Source organism: Cololabis saira, chromosome 14 (genome assembly GCF_033807715.1).
Source record: "Cololabis saira isolate AMF1-May2022 chromosome 14, fColSai1.1, whole genome shotgun sequence".
Classification (NCBI taxonomy): Eukaryota; Metazoa; Chordata; class Actinopteri; order Beloniformes; family Belonidae; genus Cololabis; species Cololabis saira.
Window position 1 is genome coordinate 31,554,463 of NC_084600.1, and position 16,071 is coordinate 31,570,533.

Below are 16,071 nucleotides of genomic sequence, written 5' to 3' on the forward strand. Positions count from 1 at the left end.
TATGGTGTAAAAGTTAATTTATTTCAATAATTCAACTAGAATATGGTGTAAAAGTTCATTTATTTCAATAATTCAACTAGAATATGGTGTAAAAGTTCATTTATTTCAATAATTCAACTTAAAAGGTGAAACTAATATATTACCTAGTCTTATTACATGCAAAGCATGTTAAATCTTTTTTGTATGCGTTGTATGAGAGAGAGATGGAGAGGGCGAGGGAGGGAGAGACGTGGTCTGTACGTCGTTGTTTTTTGTTTTTTCAATTTTAATGATGGAATTGTTTATTGATTTCATAAAATATTCTCTAATTTATTTTTTATTTGGGGTTTTCATAAACTGTGAGCCATAATCATCAAAATGATAACAAATAAAGGCTTGAAATATTTCACTTTGAATGTATGGGGAAATAATATATTTGTTTCACCTCTAGTTTAATTTACTACGAATGACATTTCTGCAATATATTCAAATTTTCCGACCTTCACCTGTATATTATGACATCAATAAATAAGAGTATAATATATTTCCGTATTGGTTCAATACGGAACGCAACTTTTAATTCCCAATTCCCAACTCCTACCTGGAGGTGAAGCCAGAGTCCTCCCCGCTGTCTGGCACACACATAGAAAGATCTGGGCACAGACGCAGAAGGTCCTGTTGTCCCGCCACAAAGATTGGACTTAATCTTACCTGTGTTTTATTTTGTTCATTATTGATAAATTTAGTGTTGATGTGTGTGTGACAGACGTGTGTATGGGGCGTTAATGAAAATACGGGACAAATCGCGTCCCGTATTAGTTCAATAAGGGACGCCACATTTTTTTCTCAAATAAAGGACAATTCCGTATTTTACGGGACGGGTGCCAACCCTAGCTTCAACTAATCAGGCCGGGGGCCACATCTGCAAAAAGACTGTATGGAGAGGGCCGCACTGGTACACGGAAAATTTGGGGTTTTTCAAAATGTATTTTGAACTCAAAGACGAAGATTTATGTATATATAATACATTTGTGCTCAGGAATGAGCATGAGAATATATCTGTCTAGTTTACATATGAATTATGTATTGTCTCCAGATTTAGTCATTGTGAATGTTAAATATAATATTCAGATAAAGAAATATTATTTTAAACGCAAGTTCATTTTGAAACCATGCAATGTGCAAACTTAAAGCAGCACAATGTAACTTTTCCACCTTAATATAATATTTCCAGAGTCATTGTGATGGTACATCAACTTACAACAGGTTTAATGACACCTCTGTCATGGTCTGAGGGGTCTGTATCACCTTCACTGGCACTATGTAACTTGGAGGTGGATGGTAGGAACCCTTCCACACTACTGGTAAAGCACTACCGCTTTTGTCCAAAGGAGCCGCCAAACTCAAAAAAGCTGAAAGTTACATTGTGCTGCTTTAATGAAGTTGATATTGACCTACTTTTAATAAAACACGCCATAATGACAAAGCACCACTTTCCACCAAGATTTCCTTATTTGAATGTTATATTAAGCATTGAGCACAAGCATTTCAGTCCATAGTAGCCAGTTTGATGTTATAAATTAGCAACCAAAATATTAACCATAAGCTCCTTTATTTATGACACATCTGTACATTATATCAATCATTATATCAATGTAAAGCACTTTGAATTACCTTGTGTTGAATTGTGCTATACAAATAAATTTGCCTTGCCTTGCCTTGCCTATATCAGCAAAACAAAACAATCGCATGAAATTATAAGAGGCTTAGAAGTCCATCTGAAATGCAAAGTCCTCATTTAGAGATTCAAATGAAAAACATTTCAGGCCAATCCTAGAAGCCTAATGATGTAAACAAGTCCTCTATACTACGGAGGTTAATAACAAATAATGTGACAAACATTATCACTGTGCAACATATTCTATAGAACGTCTCTGGTTTCGCTTGCCGGCCGGAAGTGACGCTGGCCGCCCGACCGGAAGTGACGTCAAAAAGGGCGGGGGGGGGGTGTTGTCCGGATCGATTGGCCGTCCGATCGATCGGGACAACATTACCCCCTCCCCCTTTTTGAAATATGACCAGGGGCCACATAAAAGCTCCTGGCGGGCCGCAAGTGGCCCGTGGGCCGCCAGTTGAATATCCCTGCTCTAGAGACTTGTTTTCTTCTATTTCTTTCTTCCATTTCGTCAGCCACCAATTGTGCAAGTTCTTCCACTTAAAAACTTTTTACTTTTTATAAAGTAAGTGCAAAAATCTCTAATGATTCCACAATTGCATCCAAAATGTCATGTGGCAGAACTAAAAGTGAAGCTCTGGTACAAAATGTTCTCGCTCCATACAGCCAGGAGCATTTAGCCAGAGAATTGCACCACACACCATATTTTTCTGTCTGTTCAGACGCTTCCAACTCAGGCAACACTAAACTGTATCCATATACCGTTCAGTATTTCCACCAAGAGGAGGGCATTAAATATGGACTGTTCGATTTTTATGAGGAATCTAATGAAACTAGCAGTGCTATATATGAACAAATTGTGAATGTAACAGAAAAAAATGGCCGGGGTGTAAATCAAATCAGTGCGTATGGAGCTGACAATGCATCCGTAAACTTTGGAAAGCATACAGTAACTCAGTTTTCCAAAAACTGAAAGAAGTCAACCAGCACATCATGAAGGGAAACTGCAAATGTCACTTGATACACAATACCCTGAAAAATGCAAACAGAATCCTTAGTGCTCCGGGTATGATGTTGAAGCTATTGTCTTAAAAATCTACAGCGAATTCTCATGCTCAGCTAAAAGAGCAGATTCTCTGAAGGAATTTTGCAAGTTTACTTCAGTACAGTATAAAGAAATACTGAGGCATGTTCCAACCCGTTGGCTATCTCTGTTGCCTGCAATTCAGCGGATTTTGGAGTGTTGGCCTGCCCTGAAGTGTTACTTTTTGTCACTGGGAAAGGAGGACTGTCATGACATTATTTGGAGGGTTATGTGTGAAAGCGCTGCTGATGCTGCTGAAGCAGCAATGAGGTGACACTGTGTTTCCTTGTGAACTTGTTTCTGTCTCCCACCAGGGACTCAGATCCTGCAGTGCCAGACGTGTCCCCCTGCTTAAGCCAGTACATGTCCAGGCCCGTCTGAAGTTTGCTAGAGAGCATTTGGATGATGCAGAAGAGGATTGGGAGAATGTTTATATGGTCAGCTGAAACCAAAATAGAACTTTTTGGTGGAAACACAACTTGTCGTGTTTGGAGGAGACAGAAAGTTGCATCCAAAGAACACCAAACCTACTGTGAAGCATGGGGGTGGAAACATCATGCTTTGGGGATGTTTTTCTGCAAAGGGACAGGGACGACTGATCCGTGTAAGGGAAAGAATGATTGGGGCCATGTATCATGAGATTTTGAGTGAAAACCTTCCATCAGCAAGGACATTGAAGATGAAACGTGACTGGGTCTTTCAGCATGATGACAATGATCCCGAACACATCGCCCGGGCAACGAAGGAGTGGCTTTGTAAGAAACATTTCAAGGTCACGGAGTAGCCTAGCCAGTCTTTTTGCCCCACTGTATATAATCCAAGTTGCAGGTGGGAGTGGGTAGGAGATAGGGTATCTATTTCAATGTGCATCAAGTAAAAATATTTGAAACCACAATGTATGTATACTGTTGCGTGTTGTCTTTTGACTGGCGGCTGGCACCGACAATGGAAAGTCGTATTTAAAAAAAAAAAAAAAAGAAAGTAAGTCATTCCCTGACATAACTGTTGGATTTCATAACAGCAGTTGTGAAGCTCTAATCATTGCCATTCTTGCAGGAACCAAGTCTACTCAGCCCTTCCTTAATTCAGAAAGGGTTCATGGGTGAAACAAACAAAACATCTGGCTAACCTCAGTTACCACCACAGACCACGAAAGAAGAACCAGACAGGCCCTCTGTGCCATCCACAGGTTTTATGAAGAGTGCTTAAAAGTGTCTGTCTCCTCATATGGCGCTTTTGCATTAGTACCGCCTTAACTTGGTTCTACCCGTTTTGCCCTTTTGCACTAGGGCTGAGGCGGGTAGAGCCGCTCCAAGCCGATACTTTTTTCTGTAACCATTTCAGGGAGGTTCTATACGGGGCTGAGCAGGGACTATTTCCGACGTCACCACCCTCCGCGCCAGTGATTGGTCGGGGGGCGGGGCCGTCAAACGTTTGAATCAGGAAGCGGGAGTCAGCGCGAGAGCGACCTGCGGCTCGTGGCGATTTTATTATAAAGCGCAAAACGTCTGTTTGGTGATCCAACTCTGAGGTGCAGATGTTCATAAACCTGGTGACTGACGAGAGAATTAAAAAAGGGATGTAGACGGGCTGTTTTACTCTCAGCCGCTCGCGGCTCCAGCTGATTTCTGATCAGCGCCGACATGAACAAAGCGGTTGCGCAATCGAGTACGTCACAGCAGCTTCACCCCAACCTGCCCACTTCTCCCCTGGCTGTGGGAAAACAAACGGGTAGAGGCGGGTAAAGGCGTGACGAGCCGAGTCGGGCCGAGTAAGTCCTAGTGCAAAAGTGCCAATACAGCACGGCATCATGTTGCAAATGAGTGGAACCAACAGGTCTGGAGAGCTGGCTTATGTCAGGCAAGGCAAGGCAATTCAAGATGCTTTACATAACAAAAATGTGAAAAGTGGAGAGGATCTAAGCTGCTAATTAATATCATAACACCCAAAACAAGTTTAGCTCGAGTTGAAAGAGGGCTAGCAGAGCTTTGCTGGGACCTCCAGGTGCTCACCTGCTGGTAGTCCAAACCTAACAGTCTAGGCAAAAGGTCTTACTGGTCTTGTTTTGAGAAGTGCTGTAGGTGCAGGTTTGTCAAACTGAACCCTGCTGCTACAGGAGCTGGCAGCCAATGAGTTTGGGATAGTCCAGCTGGCATCCTCGCGTTAGCCCTGGCTCGCATCCTTCAAATGCGGAGGAAATAGAGGCTTCAGGCTGCTTTGCTAAGCTTCACACAAACCCTTCAAGATCAACCCTAAACCCTCCAGAACAACCCGGAACCAGCTGCAGTGGTCTGTTAGCATAGTTAAAAGCACAAGACGCAATATTATCTTTAAAATCATAATGATTATGTTCTGTTAAGGCTCTGTTCACAGCTCAGAAGTCAATACAACGTGGCTAAAGTGAGGCTGGCTGCCAAGCAAAAGACTACACCCTTAATAATACATAGATTGTTTTACTTCTATAAATGTACTTAATGAGGCACAAAAAAAATCAATTGTCATGGAAGTCATATTTAGATATAGATAACAAAACTGTTTTTTTTTTTTTTACCAGACTTAGTGTCATCCTTTTCTTATCTAATGAAAGGGCAGTGCCAAACGGCTGAAATGCCTCAGGGACTTGTCTATGTTAATCAATTTGCCTTTGGGCATTAATGAAGTGTTTTGAATTTAACTGAGGCCCCGTTTACACATAGCCGGGTATTTACAAAAACGGATATTTCCCCCTCTACGTTTTGAAAAATTCCATCGTTTACACGAGATCGTTTTCAAAATCTCTTCGTTTACACGAATCCGCATAAAAACGCTGTTAACGTCATGCCAGCCAATCAGAATCCTGGAAAAAACATCAACAAATGACACGTGTCCAGTTAAGGCTGATTTATGGTTCTGTGTTACACCAACGCAGAGCCTACGGCGTAGGCTACGCGGCGACGCACACCGTACGGCACGCATCGTCGCGTACCCTACGCCGTAGGCTCTGCGTCGATTTAACGCGGGACCATAATTCAGGCTTTAATTCCAAGACGGAACGAGAGTCTTTCGTTTGGAATGACAGAGAAGTGGAGTTACTTTTAAGTGTGACTTTAGAATATAAAACAGGTAAAATACAAGAAAATATTGACGGTGGCCAAACTAATTGTAAACACAGGTCGCACACATGACGCTGGTGACGTTTCTGTTGCATTATGTGACGTTCTGAAGCCTAAATCTCCGTTTTCCTCTGTTTAGACGCAAACGTGAAAACTGAGTTTTTGAAAATCTCCACTTTGGCCGGAGTTTTCAGAAATGATCGTTTTTGGTGACTTTGAGCTCCGTTTTCGTGTAAACGAACGGCCAAAACGCATGAAAACACCACCGTTTTTGCTCCGTGTAAACAGGGCCTGAATTGAATATGTTTATTTTTGCTGTAAAGTTGAACATTTTAACATGAAGAGCTCAGCTCTTTAAGGAGTACTTTTGTATCTAGTTAAGGCATGATAAATATGTGAAATCCCCCCAAAACATTTTTTCATATAGCCACATGTCTTGATAGTTTCCACAGTAAATTTCGTGTCTCTACCTATAACAGAAAAAAATCTGTGGGGCCTTTCTTTAATATACAAAGCATTGTACATTTTATATAACACTATGATTGTTCCATATCTGACCTACTGTGTTGAAGTATGGGGAAATGCCTGTAAAACATATATTCAGTCAATTTTAAATTTTGCAAAAAAGAGCCGTAAGAATAATCAGTAGAAAATGATATAGAGATCCAACAAATCCATTATTCCTTCAGTTACAATTGTTGAAATTTCATGAATTAGTAGATTATAGTATTCTGCAAATTATGTTTAAAGCTCATAAGAAAACTTTACCAATCAACATTCAGAAAAGATTTGAAAAAAGAAAAAGCAAGTATAATTTAAAAGGAACAGAGATCTTTAAAAAAACAAGATTCAGGACTAAATTGATGGAACGTTGTGTTTCTGTGAAAGGAATCAGTTTATGGAACAATCTGAACAAAGAAACCAAAGAATCCAAATCAAACATTACATTCAAAAGAACAATTAAAGCCAGTATATTACAGTTTTTCTCTATTGCCAAAACACAAAACCCAGTACTCTAAACCAAATGACCAGTTGCCTAAACACATTTAGTAAAACTACCCCCCTTTTGCCACAACCACAAACACAATTCACCTGTAGACACTGTTCACAAAACCCATCCCCTTTTTTTCAAAACTCTAAACACATTTTGCTTTGCTAAAACACATTTTGCATACAACTCTGCTCCAATATGCATTGTGAAGCTCATGTGATGCAAAATGCTACCCACAATCAGCAAAACTTGAACACAATGAACATACCTGGTGTCAATCAGTAAACACAACGACTCATAATTGAAAACACCTATTGCAAATGATGTGACCAGACCTATATAAGTCAGTGCAGTTTGCTGAAGGCTCAAAAACAAAAATGGATGATCAAGACAGAAGAAGAGGAGTTCGGGTCAGAGGAGGGAGACGAGTTTGTGTCAGAGGAGGCAGAGGAGCGGGCCGAGGAGGGAGAGGAGCAGGCCGAGGAGGGAGAGGAGCAGGCCGAGGAGGGAGAGGAGCAGGCCGAGGAGGGAGAGGAGCAGGCCGAGGAGGGAGAGGAGCAGGTCGAGGAGGGAGAGGAGCGGGCCGAGGAGTGGGCCAAAGAGGACAAGAAGCAGTCCAAAGAGGAGCAGGCCAAGGAGGGAGAGGAGAAGGAGGGCAAGCAAGACAGCGCATTTTCATTACAGATGAAATGAGAGCAACAGTCATTGACCACGTCATTGTCCACGGCATGACAATGACCGAAGCGGGACAACAAGTCCAACCAAACCTCAGCAGATTCCCAGTGGCCACCATTATTCGGGCCTTCAGAGAACACAACAGGTACTTTATGTAGTAGTTTTTTAGTCACTACACTAAATGTACACAGTATACAGTAGTATAGTGGATTGCACCTACATACAGACAAGTGCAGTCATGGTTGCAGTAAAAGTGTGTACTGCAAGGACCATTTCTGACCAAATGACTGTTTGTTTCTCTAGAGTTGAAAGATTGCCATTTGCAGGTGGGAGGGCTTCCAGCCATATTCCATTGTGGATATGGTTCGGGAGAACAATGTGATCAGACTACGGGAGATACGGGAGAGGATCATTGGTGACAATTTTAACTTTCCGACCATTGACAATGTCAGCCTGACGACCATAGACAGAGTCCTCGCGCCAGAGAGTAAGAATGAAGCAGGCCTATAGGGTACCCTTTGAGCGCAACTCTGACAGAATAAAACACCTCCGTCACCAGTATGTGCAAGTAAGTACAGTACAATCAATGGCCTACAGTACTTTACATACAATACTATACTGTCGTACTGTAATGTGCTGTATTGACTGTCTTTCTGAACACCTGAAAACGCTATTTGTTTCCACAGAGGATGTTCCAGTTGGAGTCCATGGCCAGACCCCATGAATTTATATTTGTGGATTAGGCTGGCTTCAACCTCACAAAAAGGAGGAGGAGAGGCCGTAACATCATAGGAAGGAAAGCTATCGTTGATGTGCGCGGCCAACGTGGAGGAAACATCACTCTCTACGCTGCCATGAGTTCTAGAGGGCTTCTCCACCGGCATGCTGAACTTGGTGCCTACAACACTGAGCATCTCCTCACCTTCCTAGGAGAGCTCAGAGATGTTTTGCATGACAATGACCACCTGAATGCTCGGCCAGCAGATCACCACGACCAGCAGATTCCTGGGCCAGCTGATCTTCCCATATACGTCATCCTCTGGGACAATGTTAGCTTCCATCGCAGCATCCAGGTCAGAGAGTGGTTTAACATCAATCAGCAATTCATTAATGTGTGTCTGCCACCCTACTCTCCGTTCCTAAACCCAATAGAGGAGTTCTTCTCATCATGGCAGTGGAAGGTCTATGACCGCCAACCTTACACCAGAGAGAACATTCTCAGGGCTATGGACCTGGCCTGTGATGATGTGGCTGTGGAGGTGTTCCAAGGCTGGGTGCGGCATGCCAGGGCATTCTTCCCACGTTGTTTGGCTATGGACAATATTGCCTGTGACGTTGATGAGGTCCTGTGGCCCGACCCAGCCCGACGTGATGCCGCCCCATGATTTCGGTGTCAACATACAACATACTGTGTCAATTTTCAAACGTAGTGTAATAAAAGAAATTGCACCCTGAACATTGTGTTCTCAATTGTTACTGTACTGTATCTATTGTGTGGAATGGATCCTCTATGGAGTTTACAGTACTCATTTTTGCATTGAGTTGTGATATTACTGCATTTTCTGCATTATGTAACTATTCCCACGAAATGCACAAATCTATAGTAAATGCCCAAAACATATTTGAGAATAAATAAGGGTTGCTCAAATGCATCCTGGTAGTTGTGAAACTGCAAAAAGAACAGTCTCACACTGTGAAAATTGTGTTTTCAATTTTTTTGGTAATGTGGTTAATGATGCTCAGTAGTGTTTACATTTTCGCAGGCCTTGAGTGGTATTTTGGTGTCAGAGTTTGCTTTTGAGCATATGAGCAACTGTTTTGGTGTGATGGGTTGGTTTTTGAGCGTATGAGCAACTGTTTTGGTGTGATGGGTTGGTTTTTGAGCATATGAGCAACTGTTTTGGTGTGATGGGTTGGTTTTTGAGCATATGAGCAACTGTTTTGGTGTGATGGGTTGGTTTTGAAAAGAAACTGTGAGGTTTAGTGTACGTAGCTTTAGAAAAGTGTTTTGTGTTTAGAGTTTTGTGGAAAGGGAGGGCAGTATCGTGAAATGTGTTTAAGCAATAGAGAAAAACTGTAAGGAAATATAATGAATTAAAGCTGCAAGCAGCGATGAACGGGCCCTCGCACTCACGGCCACCGCCCCCCATAAGCATATCAGAAAAGACACCACCCACGACTTCCTATGTCAAACCATTCAAAAGTTATAGCAGAAAAAAGGGACAACCAATCAGAAGAAGGGGCGGGGCTAATTCAGGCCAATGAAGGTCAAGGACTCCATACAGAATCTGATGACACCACCCAGGACTCTCTATGTCAAACCATTCCAATGTTAAAGCAGAAAATCGGGACAACCAATCAGAAGAAGGGGCGGGGCTAATTAAGGCCAACGAAGTTTAAGGACTCATTACAGAGTCCCATGACACCACCCACAACTTCCTATGTCAAACCATTCAAAAGTTATGGCAGATAAAAGTATTCTAGGGGGCGCTGTTGAGCCGTTAGGCAACGCCCATTAATGCAAACCATGAAATATCAAATTTATCGCCAAGTCTGGCTTGCATGCAAAATTTGGTGACTTTTGGAGACCTATCAAATATGGACCAATCACATGAAGGGGGGGCGCGCCTTTTGGCGTCTAGCGTCGCCACGGTAACACTTTTGAAAGAGAAAAGTAATGCGTGGTGTCGCAGGATGTAGACGCACATTTTGATGTATAACACATCTGGGTGCACGTTACGGTTCGGGCTGAATTAACTGCCGAAGGAATGGCATAAATTTCGCCAAAATTACACAATTTATTCAAAATGGCCGACATCCTGTTCGGTTTCGGCCATGGCTCCAAGAGACTTTTCTTTAAGTTGTTCCATAATACAGGTGTGTAGCGATTTTCGTGCATGTACGTCAAACCGTATTATGGGCCTTGAGGCACAAAGTTTTTTCCGTCTGAACCAACCAGATGAAGGGTGGGCGCACTTTTTTGGTGTCTAGCGTTGCCACGGTAACACTGAAAGAGAAAAGTAATGTGCGTCGTTGCAGGACAGGGACGCACATTTTGATGTAGAAAAAAAAAATTGCTGACAAAAATTATTTTTTTATATGACCTACTACCTTAGCAGAGACCAACATATCGATATTTAGTGATGTAAGTCTCGAACTGTTTTTTTCTAATCTTTTTTAAATATTTGTAAGTTATAAATATTAGTAAAACCCTACTATTTTAATTATTACTTTTTTTGTAACCATTCTGCCAAGGTTGTAACCGGGCTGAGCCGGGAATATTTCTGACGTCACCACATTACAGGGAGCTGATTGGTCGGGGGGCGGGGCCGTCACCACCCTCCGCGCCACCAGAGACGTTCTATAAACCGAGACAGCCCACTAAGGTTCGAGTTTCTGTATCTGTGTCACGTGACTGCCACGCCCCTTTAGGAGACCGGAAGTAGGTCCTGAGTCTATTGAGTCCTATGGGAAAAGTGAACGTGAGCACAGATTATTACCAATTCCTTCGCTCCATAGTAACCTAAGTAAATATGGGACGCATTTTCCAAAAGCCACAAACCTTCTGAACATTCTGACACCAAAATGGCAATTTTCAGACCGACAGATTAGGAGAAAATTAACTTTGTTTGAGACCTGTCTCTGTCTGAGCAACACACTCTCGCGAGATTTGGCTCTCATCGTTTTCCCATCGGATAAAATGAAGTTTAAAACTAAAATAAAACTTGCTTCTTTGCTTAATAATACTGTTATTTTTATTATTTAAGTCTTTTTGGAAGAAAGTTGTACTCTAGTGTTTTATGTTCCAAAACGATATGGGGAGAGGGGAGGCCACGCCCACTTAGGAGACCGGAAGTGTATACCATTTCAAACCATTGCCAGTAATGGCAATGCGCTATCTTGTGTATAGAAGATCTTTGGCGCCACTGATTGGTCGGGGGGCGGGGCCGTCATCACCCTACTCGCCACTGATTGGTCGGGGGGCGGGGCCGTCACCACCCTCCGCGCCACTGATTGGTCGGCGGGCGGGGCCGTCATCACCCTACTCGCAACTGATTGGTCGGGGGGCGGGGCCGTCATCACCCTCCGCGCCACTGATTGGTCGGGGGGCGGGGCCGGCAGACGTTTGAATCAGGAAGCGGGAGTCAGCGCGAGAGCGACTGGCGGCTCGTGGCGATTTAATTATAAAAAAGGGACAACCAATCAGAAGAAGGGGCGGGGCTAATTCCGGCCAATGAAGGTAAAGGACTCCATAAAGAATTTGATGACCCCACCCACGACTCCCTATGTCAAACATGGATGTATTATAGAAACTGGATCGGACGTCAAAAATGGCCGCCCATTCATTTCAATGCATTCTGCTCAGCCAGCGCATCCGCCGAAAAAATCTCTGACTTCCGGGTTTACTTCCGCATACAGCGGCCCATAGAGCATGCGCAGTTGAGTCACCTCCCATGATGCTCTAGGGCCTCCCATCATGCCCCGGGGCAATGACGCGAATATTAATATAATATGTATTAATATAATATATTAATTAATGTATATTATTACATGTATAGCATTACATATATTATTAATGTATTAATATAATATAATTATATAATATATATTAATATAAAACATCCGTGGAATGCACGGACACGGCTGTGACGTCAGCCGTGACGTCACGCCCAGAAAGAGACTTTTCTTTTACTTTTCTGGCCGTTATAAAACATTTTTGACGGATATAAAGTCCATGACTTAAAAATATAGAATACAAAGATTAGTAATTGCCGGGGATTACAGCTGGAGGTGTCCTGTGAACAGTTTTAGAGGCTTCTCTTTTACTATTGCGGTCTATGGGAAAAAAGCTTTCTGGGCCGCATGGGATTTTTGGTTGCAGTACCGCGGTTGGCCACTGGAAAAAATCGGCGCGCCTTCTGACTGCCAGACCCGGGGGCTGATGTCAAACCATTCCAAAGTTATAGCAGAAAATCGGGACAACCAATCAGAAGAAGGGGCGGGGCTAATTAAGACCAACGAAGTTTAAGAACTCAGTAGAAAGTCCCATGACACCACCCACGACTCTCTATGTCAAACCATTAAAAAGTTATAGCAGAAAAAAGGGACAACCAATCAGAAGAAGAGGCGGGGCTAATTCTGGCCAATGAAGGTCAAGGACTCCATAAAGAATCTGATGACACCACCCAGGACTCTCTATGTCAAACCATTCCAATGTTATAGCAGAAAATCGGGACAACCAATCAGAAGAAGGGGCGGGGCTAATTAAGGCCAACGAAGCTTAAGGACTCATTACAGAGTCCCATGACACCACCCACAACTTCCTATGTCAAACCATTCAAAAGTTATGGCAGATAAATGTATTCTAGGGGGCGCTGTTGAGCCGTCAGGCCACACCCATTAATGCAAACCATGAAATATCAAATGTATCGCCAAGTCTGGCTTGTATGCAAAATTTGGTGACTTTTGGAGAACTATCAAATATGGACCAATCAGATGAAGGGGGGCGCGCCTTTTGGCGTTTAGCGTCGCCACGGTAACACTTTTGAAAGAGAAAAGTAATGCGTGGTGTCGCAGGATGTAGACACACATTTTGATGTATAACACACCTGGGTGCACGTTACGGTTCGGGCTGAATTAACTGCCGAAGGAATGGCATAAATTTCGCCAAAATGACACAATTTATTCAAAATGGCCGACATCCTGTTCGGTTTCGGCCATGGCGCCAAGAGACTTTTCTTTAAGTTGTGCCATGATACAGGTGTGTAGCGATTTTCGTGCATGTACGTCAAACCGTATTGTGGGGCTTGAGGCACAAAGTTTTCCGGGGGGCGCTGTTGAGCCATTTTGCCATGCCCATTAATGCAAACCATGAAATATCAAATTTATCGCCAGGCCTGGCTTGCGTGCCAAATTTGGTGCCTTTTGGGGAACTATCAAATATGGACCAATCAGATGAAGGGGGGGTGCGCTTGTTGGCGTCTAGCGTCGCCACGGTAACACTTTTCAAAGAGAAAAGTAATGCGTGTAGTCGCAGGATGGAGACGCACATTTTGATGTATAACACATCTGGGTTCACGATACGGTTCGGGCTGAATTAACTCTCGAAGGAATGGCATATATTGCTCCAAAATTACACAATTAATTCAGAATGTTCAAAATGGCCGACTTCCTGTTCGGTTTCGGCCATGGCGCCAAGAGACTTTTCTTTTAGTTGCGACATGATACAGGTGTGTACCGATTTTCGTTTATGTACGTCAAACCGTATTATGGGGCTTGAGGCACAAAGTTTTTTCTGTCGAACCAATCAGATGAAGGGTGGGCGCGCTTTTTGGCGTCTAGCGCCGCCACGGTAACGCTTTTGAAAGAGAAAAGTAATGCGTGTTGTCGCAGGATGGAAACGCACATTTTGACGTATAACACACTTGGGGGCACGTTACGGTTCGGGCTGAATTAACTTTCGAAGGAATGGCATAAATTTCGCCAAAATGACACGACTAATTCAAAATGGCCGACTTCCTGTTCGGTTTTGGGCATGACCCCAAGAGACTTTTCTTTAAGTTGTCCCTTGATACAGGTGTGTACCGATTTTCGTGCATGTACGTCAAACCGTATCGTGGGGCTTGAGGCACAAAGTTTTCAAGGGGGCGCTGTTGAGCCATTTTGCCACGCCCATTAATGCAAACCATTAAATATCAAATTTTTCGCCAGGCCTGACTTGGGTGCAAAATTTGGTGACTTTTTGGGCATGTTAAGGGGGGCAAAAAGGCCATCACTTTGTCAGAAGAAAAATAATAATAATAATAATAATTAAAGCTGCAAGCAGCGATGAACGGGCCCTCGCACTCACGGCCACCGCCCCCCATAAGCATATCAGAAAAGACACCACCCACGACTTCCTATGTCAAACCATTCAAAAGTTATAGCAGAAAAAAGGGAGAACCAATCAGAAGAAGGGGCGGGGCTAATTCAGGCCAATGAAGGTCAAGGACTCCATACAGAATCTGATGACACCACCCACGACTCTCTATGTTAAACCATTCCAAAGTTATAGCAGAAAATCGGGACAACCAATCAGAAGAAGGGGCGGGGCTAATTAAGGCCAACGAAGCTTAAGAACTCAGTACAAAGTCCCATGACACCACCCACGACTTCCTATGTCAAACCATTCAAAAGTTATGACTGATAAAAGTATTCTAGGGGGCGCTGTTGAGCCATTAGGCCACGCCCATTAATGCAAACCATGAAATATCAAATTTATCGCCAGGCCTGGCTTGCATGCAAAATTTGGTGACTTTTGGAGAACTATCAAATATGGACCAATCACATGAAGGGGGGGCGCGCCTTTTGGCGTCTAACGTCGCCACGGTAACACTTTTGAAAGAGAAAAGTAATGCGTGGTGTCGCAGGATTTAGATGCACATTTTGATGTATAACACACCTGGGTGCACGTTGCGGTTCGGGCTGAATTAACTGCCGAATGAATGGCATAAATTTCGCCAAAATGACACAATTTATTCAAAATGGCCGACATCCTGTTCGGTTTCGGCCATGGCTCCAAGAGACTTTTCTTTAAGTTGTGCCATGATACAGGTGTGTAGCGATTTTCGTGCATGTACGTCAAACCGCATTGTGGGGCTTGAGGCACAAAGTTTTCCGGGGGGCGCTGTTGAGCCATTTTGCCACGGCCACTAATGCAAACCATGAAATATAAAATTTATCGCCAGGCCTGGCTTGCGTGCCAAATTTGGTGCCTTTTGGGGAACTATCAAATATGGACCTATCAGATGAAGGGGGGGTGCGCTTGTTGGCGTCTAGTGTCGCCACGGTAACACTTTCGAAAGAGAAAAGTAATGCGTGTAGTCGCAGGATGGAGACGCACATTTTGATGTATAACACATCTGGGTACACGTTACGGTTCGGGCTGAATTAACTCTCGAAGGAATGGCATATATTGCTCCAAAATTACGCAATTAATTCAGAATGTTCAAAATGGCCGACTTCCTGTTCGGTTTCGGCCATGGTGCCAAGAGACTTTTCTTTTAGTTGCGACATGATACAGGAGTGTACCAATTTTCGTTCATGTACGTCAAAGCGTATTATGGGGCTTGAGGCGCAAAGTTTTTTCTGTCTGAACCAACCAGATGAAGGGTGGGCGCGCTTTTTGGCGTCTAGCGTCGCTACGGTAACGCTTTTCAAAGAGAAAAGTAATGCGTGTGGTCGCAGGAGGGAGACGCACATTTTAATGTATAACACACCTAGGTGCACGTTATGGTTCGGGCTGAATTAACTGCCGAAGGAATGGCATAAATTGCGCCAAAGTGACACGATTAATTCAAAATGGCCGACTTCCTGTTCGGTTTCGGGCATGACGCCAAGAGACTTTTCTTTAAGTTGTCCCATGATACAGGTGTGTACCGATTTTTGTGCATGTACGTAAAACCGTATCGTGGGGCTTGAGGCACAAAGTTTTCAAGGGGGCGCTGTTGAGCCATTTTACCACGCCCATTAATGCAAACCATTAAATATCAAATTTTTCGCCAGGCCTGACTTGGGTGCAAAATTTGGTGACTTT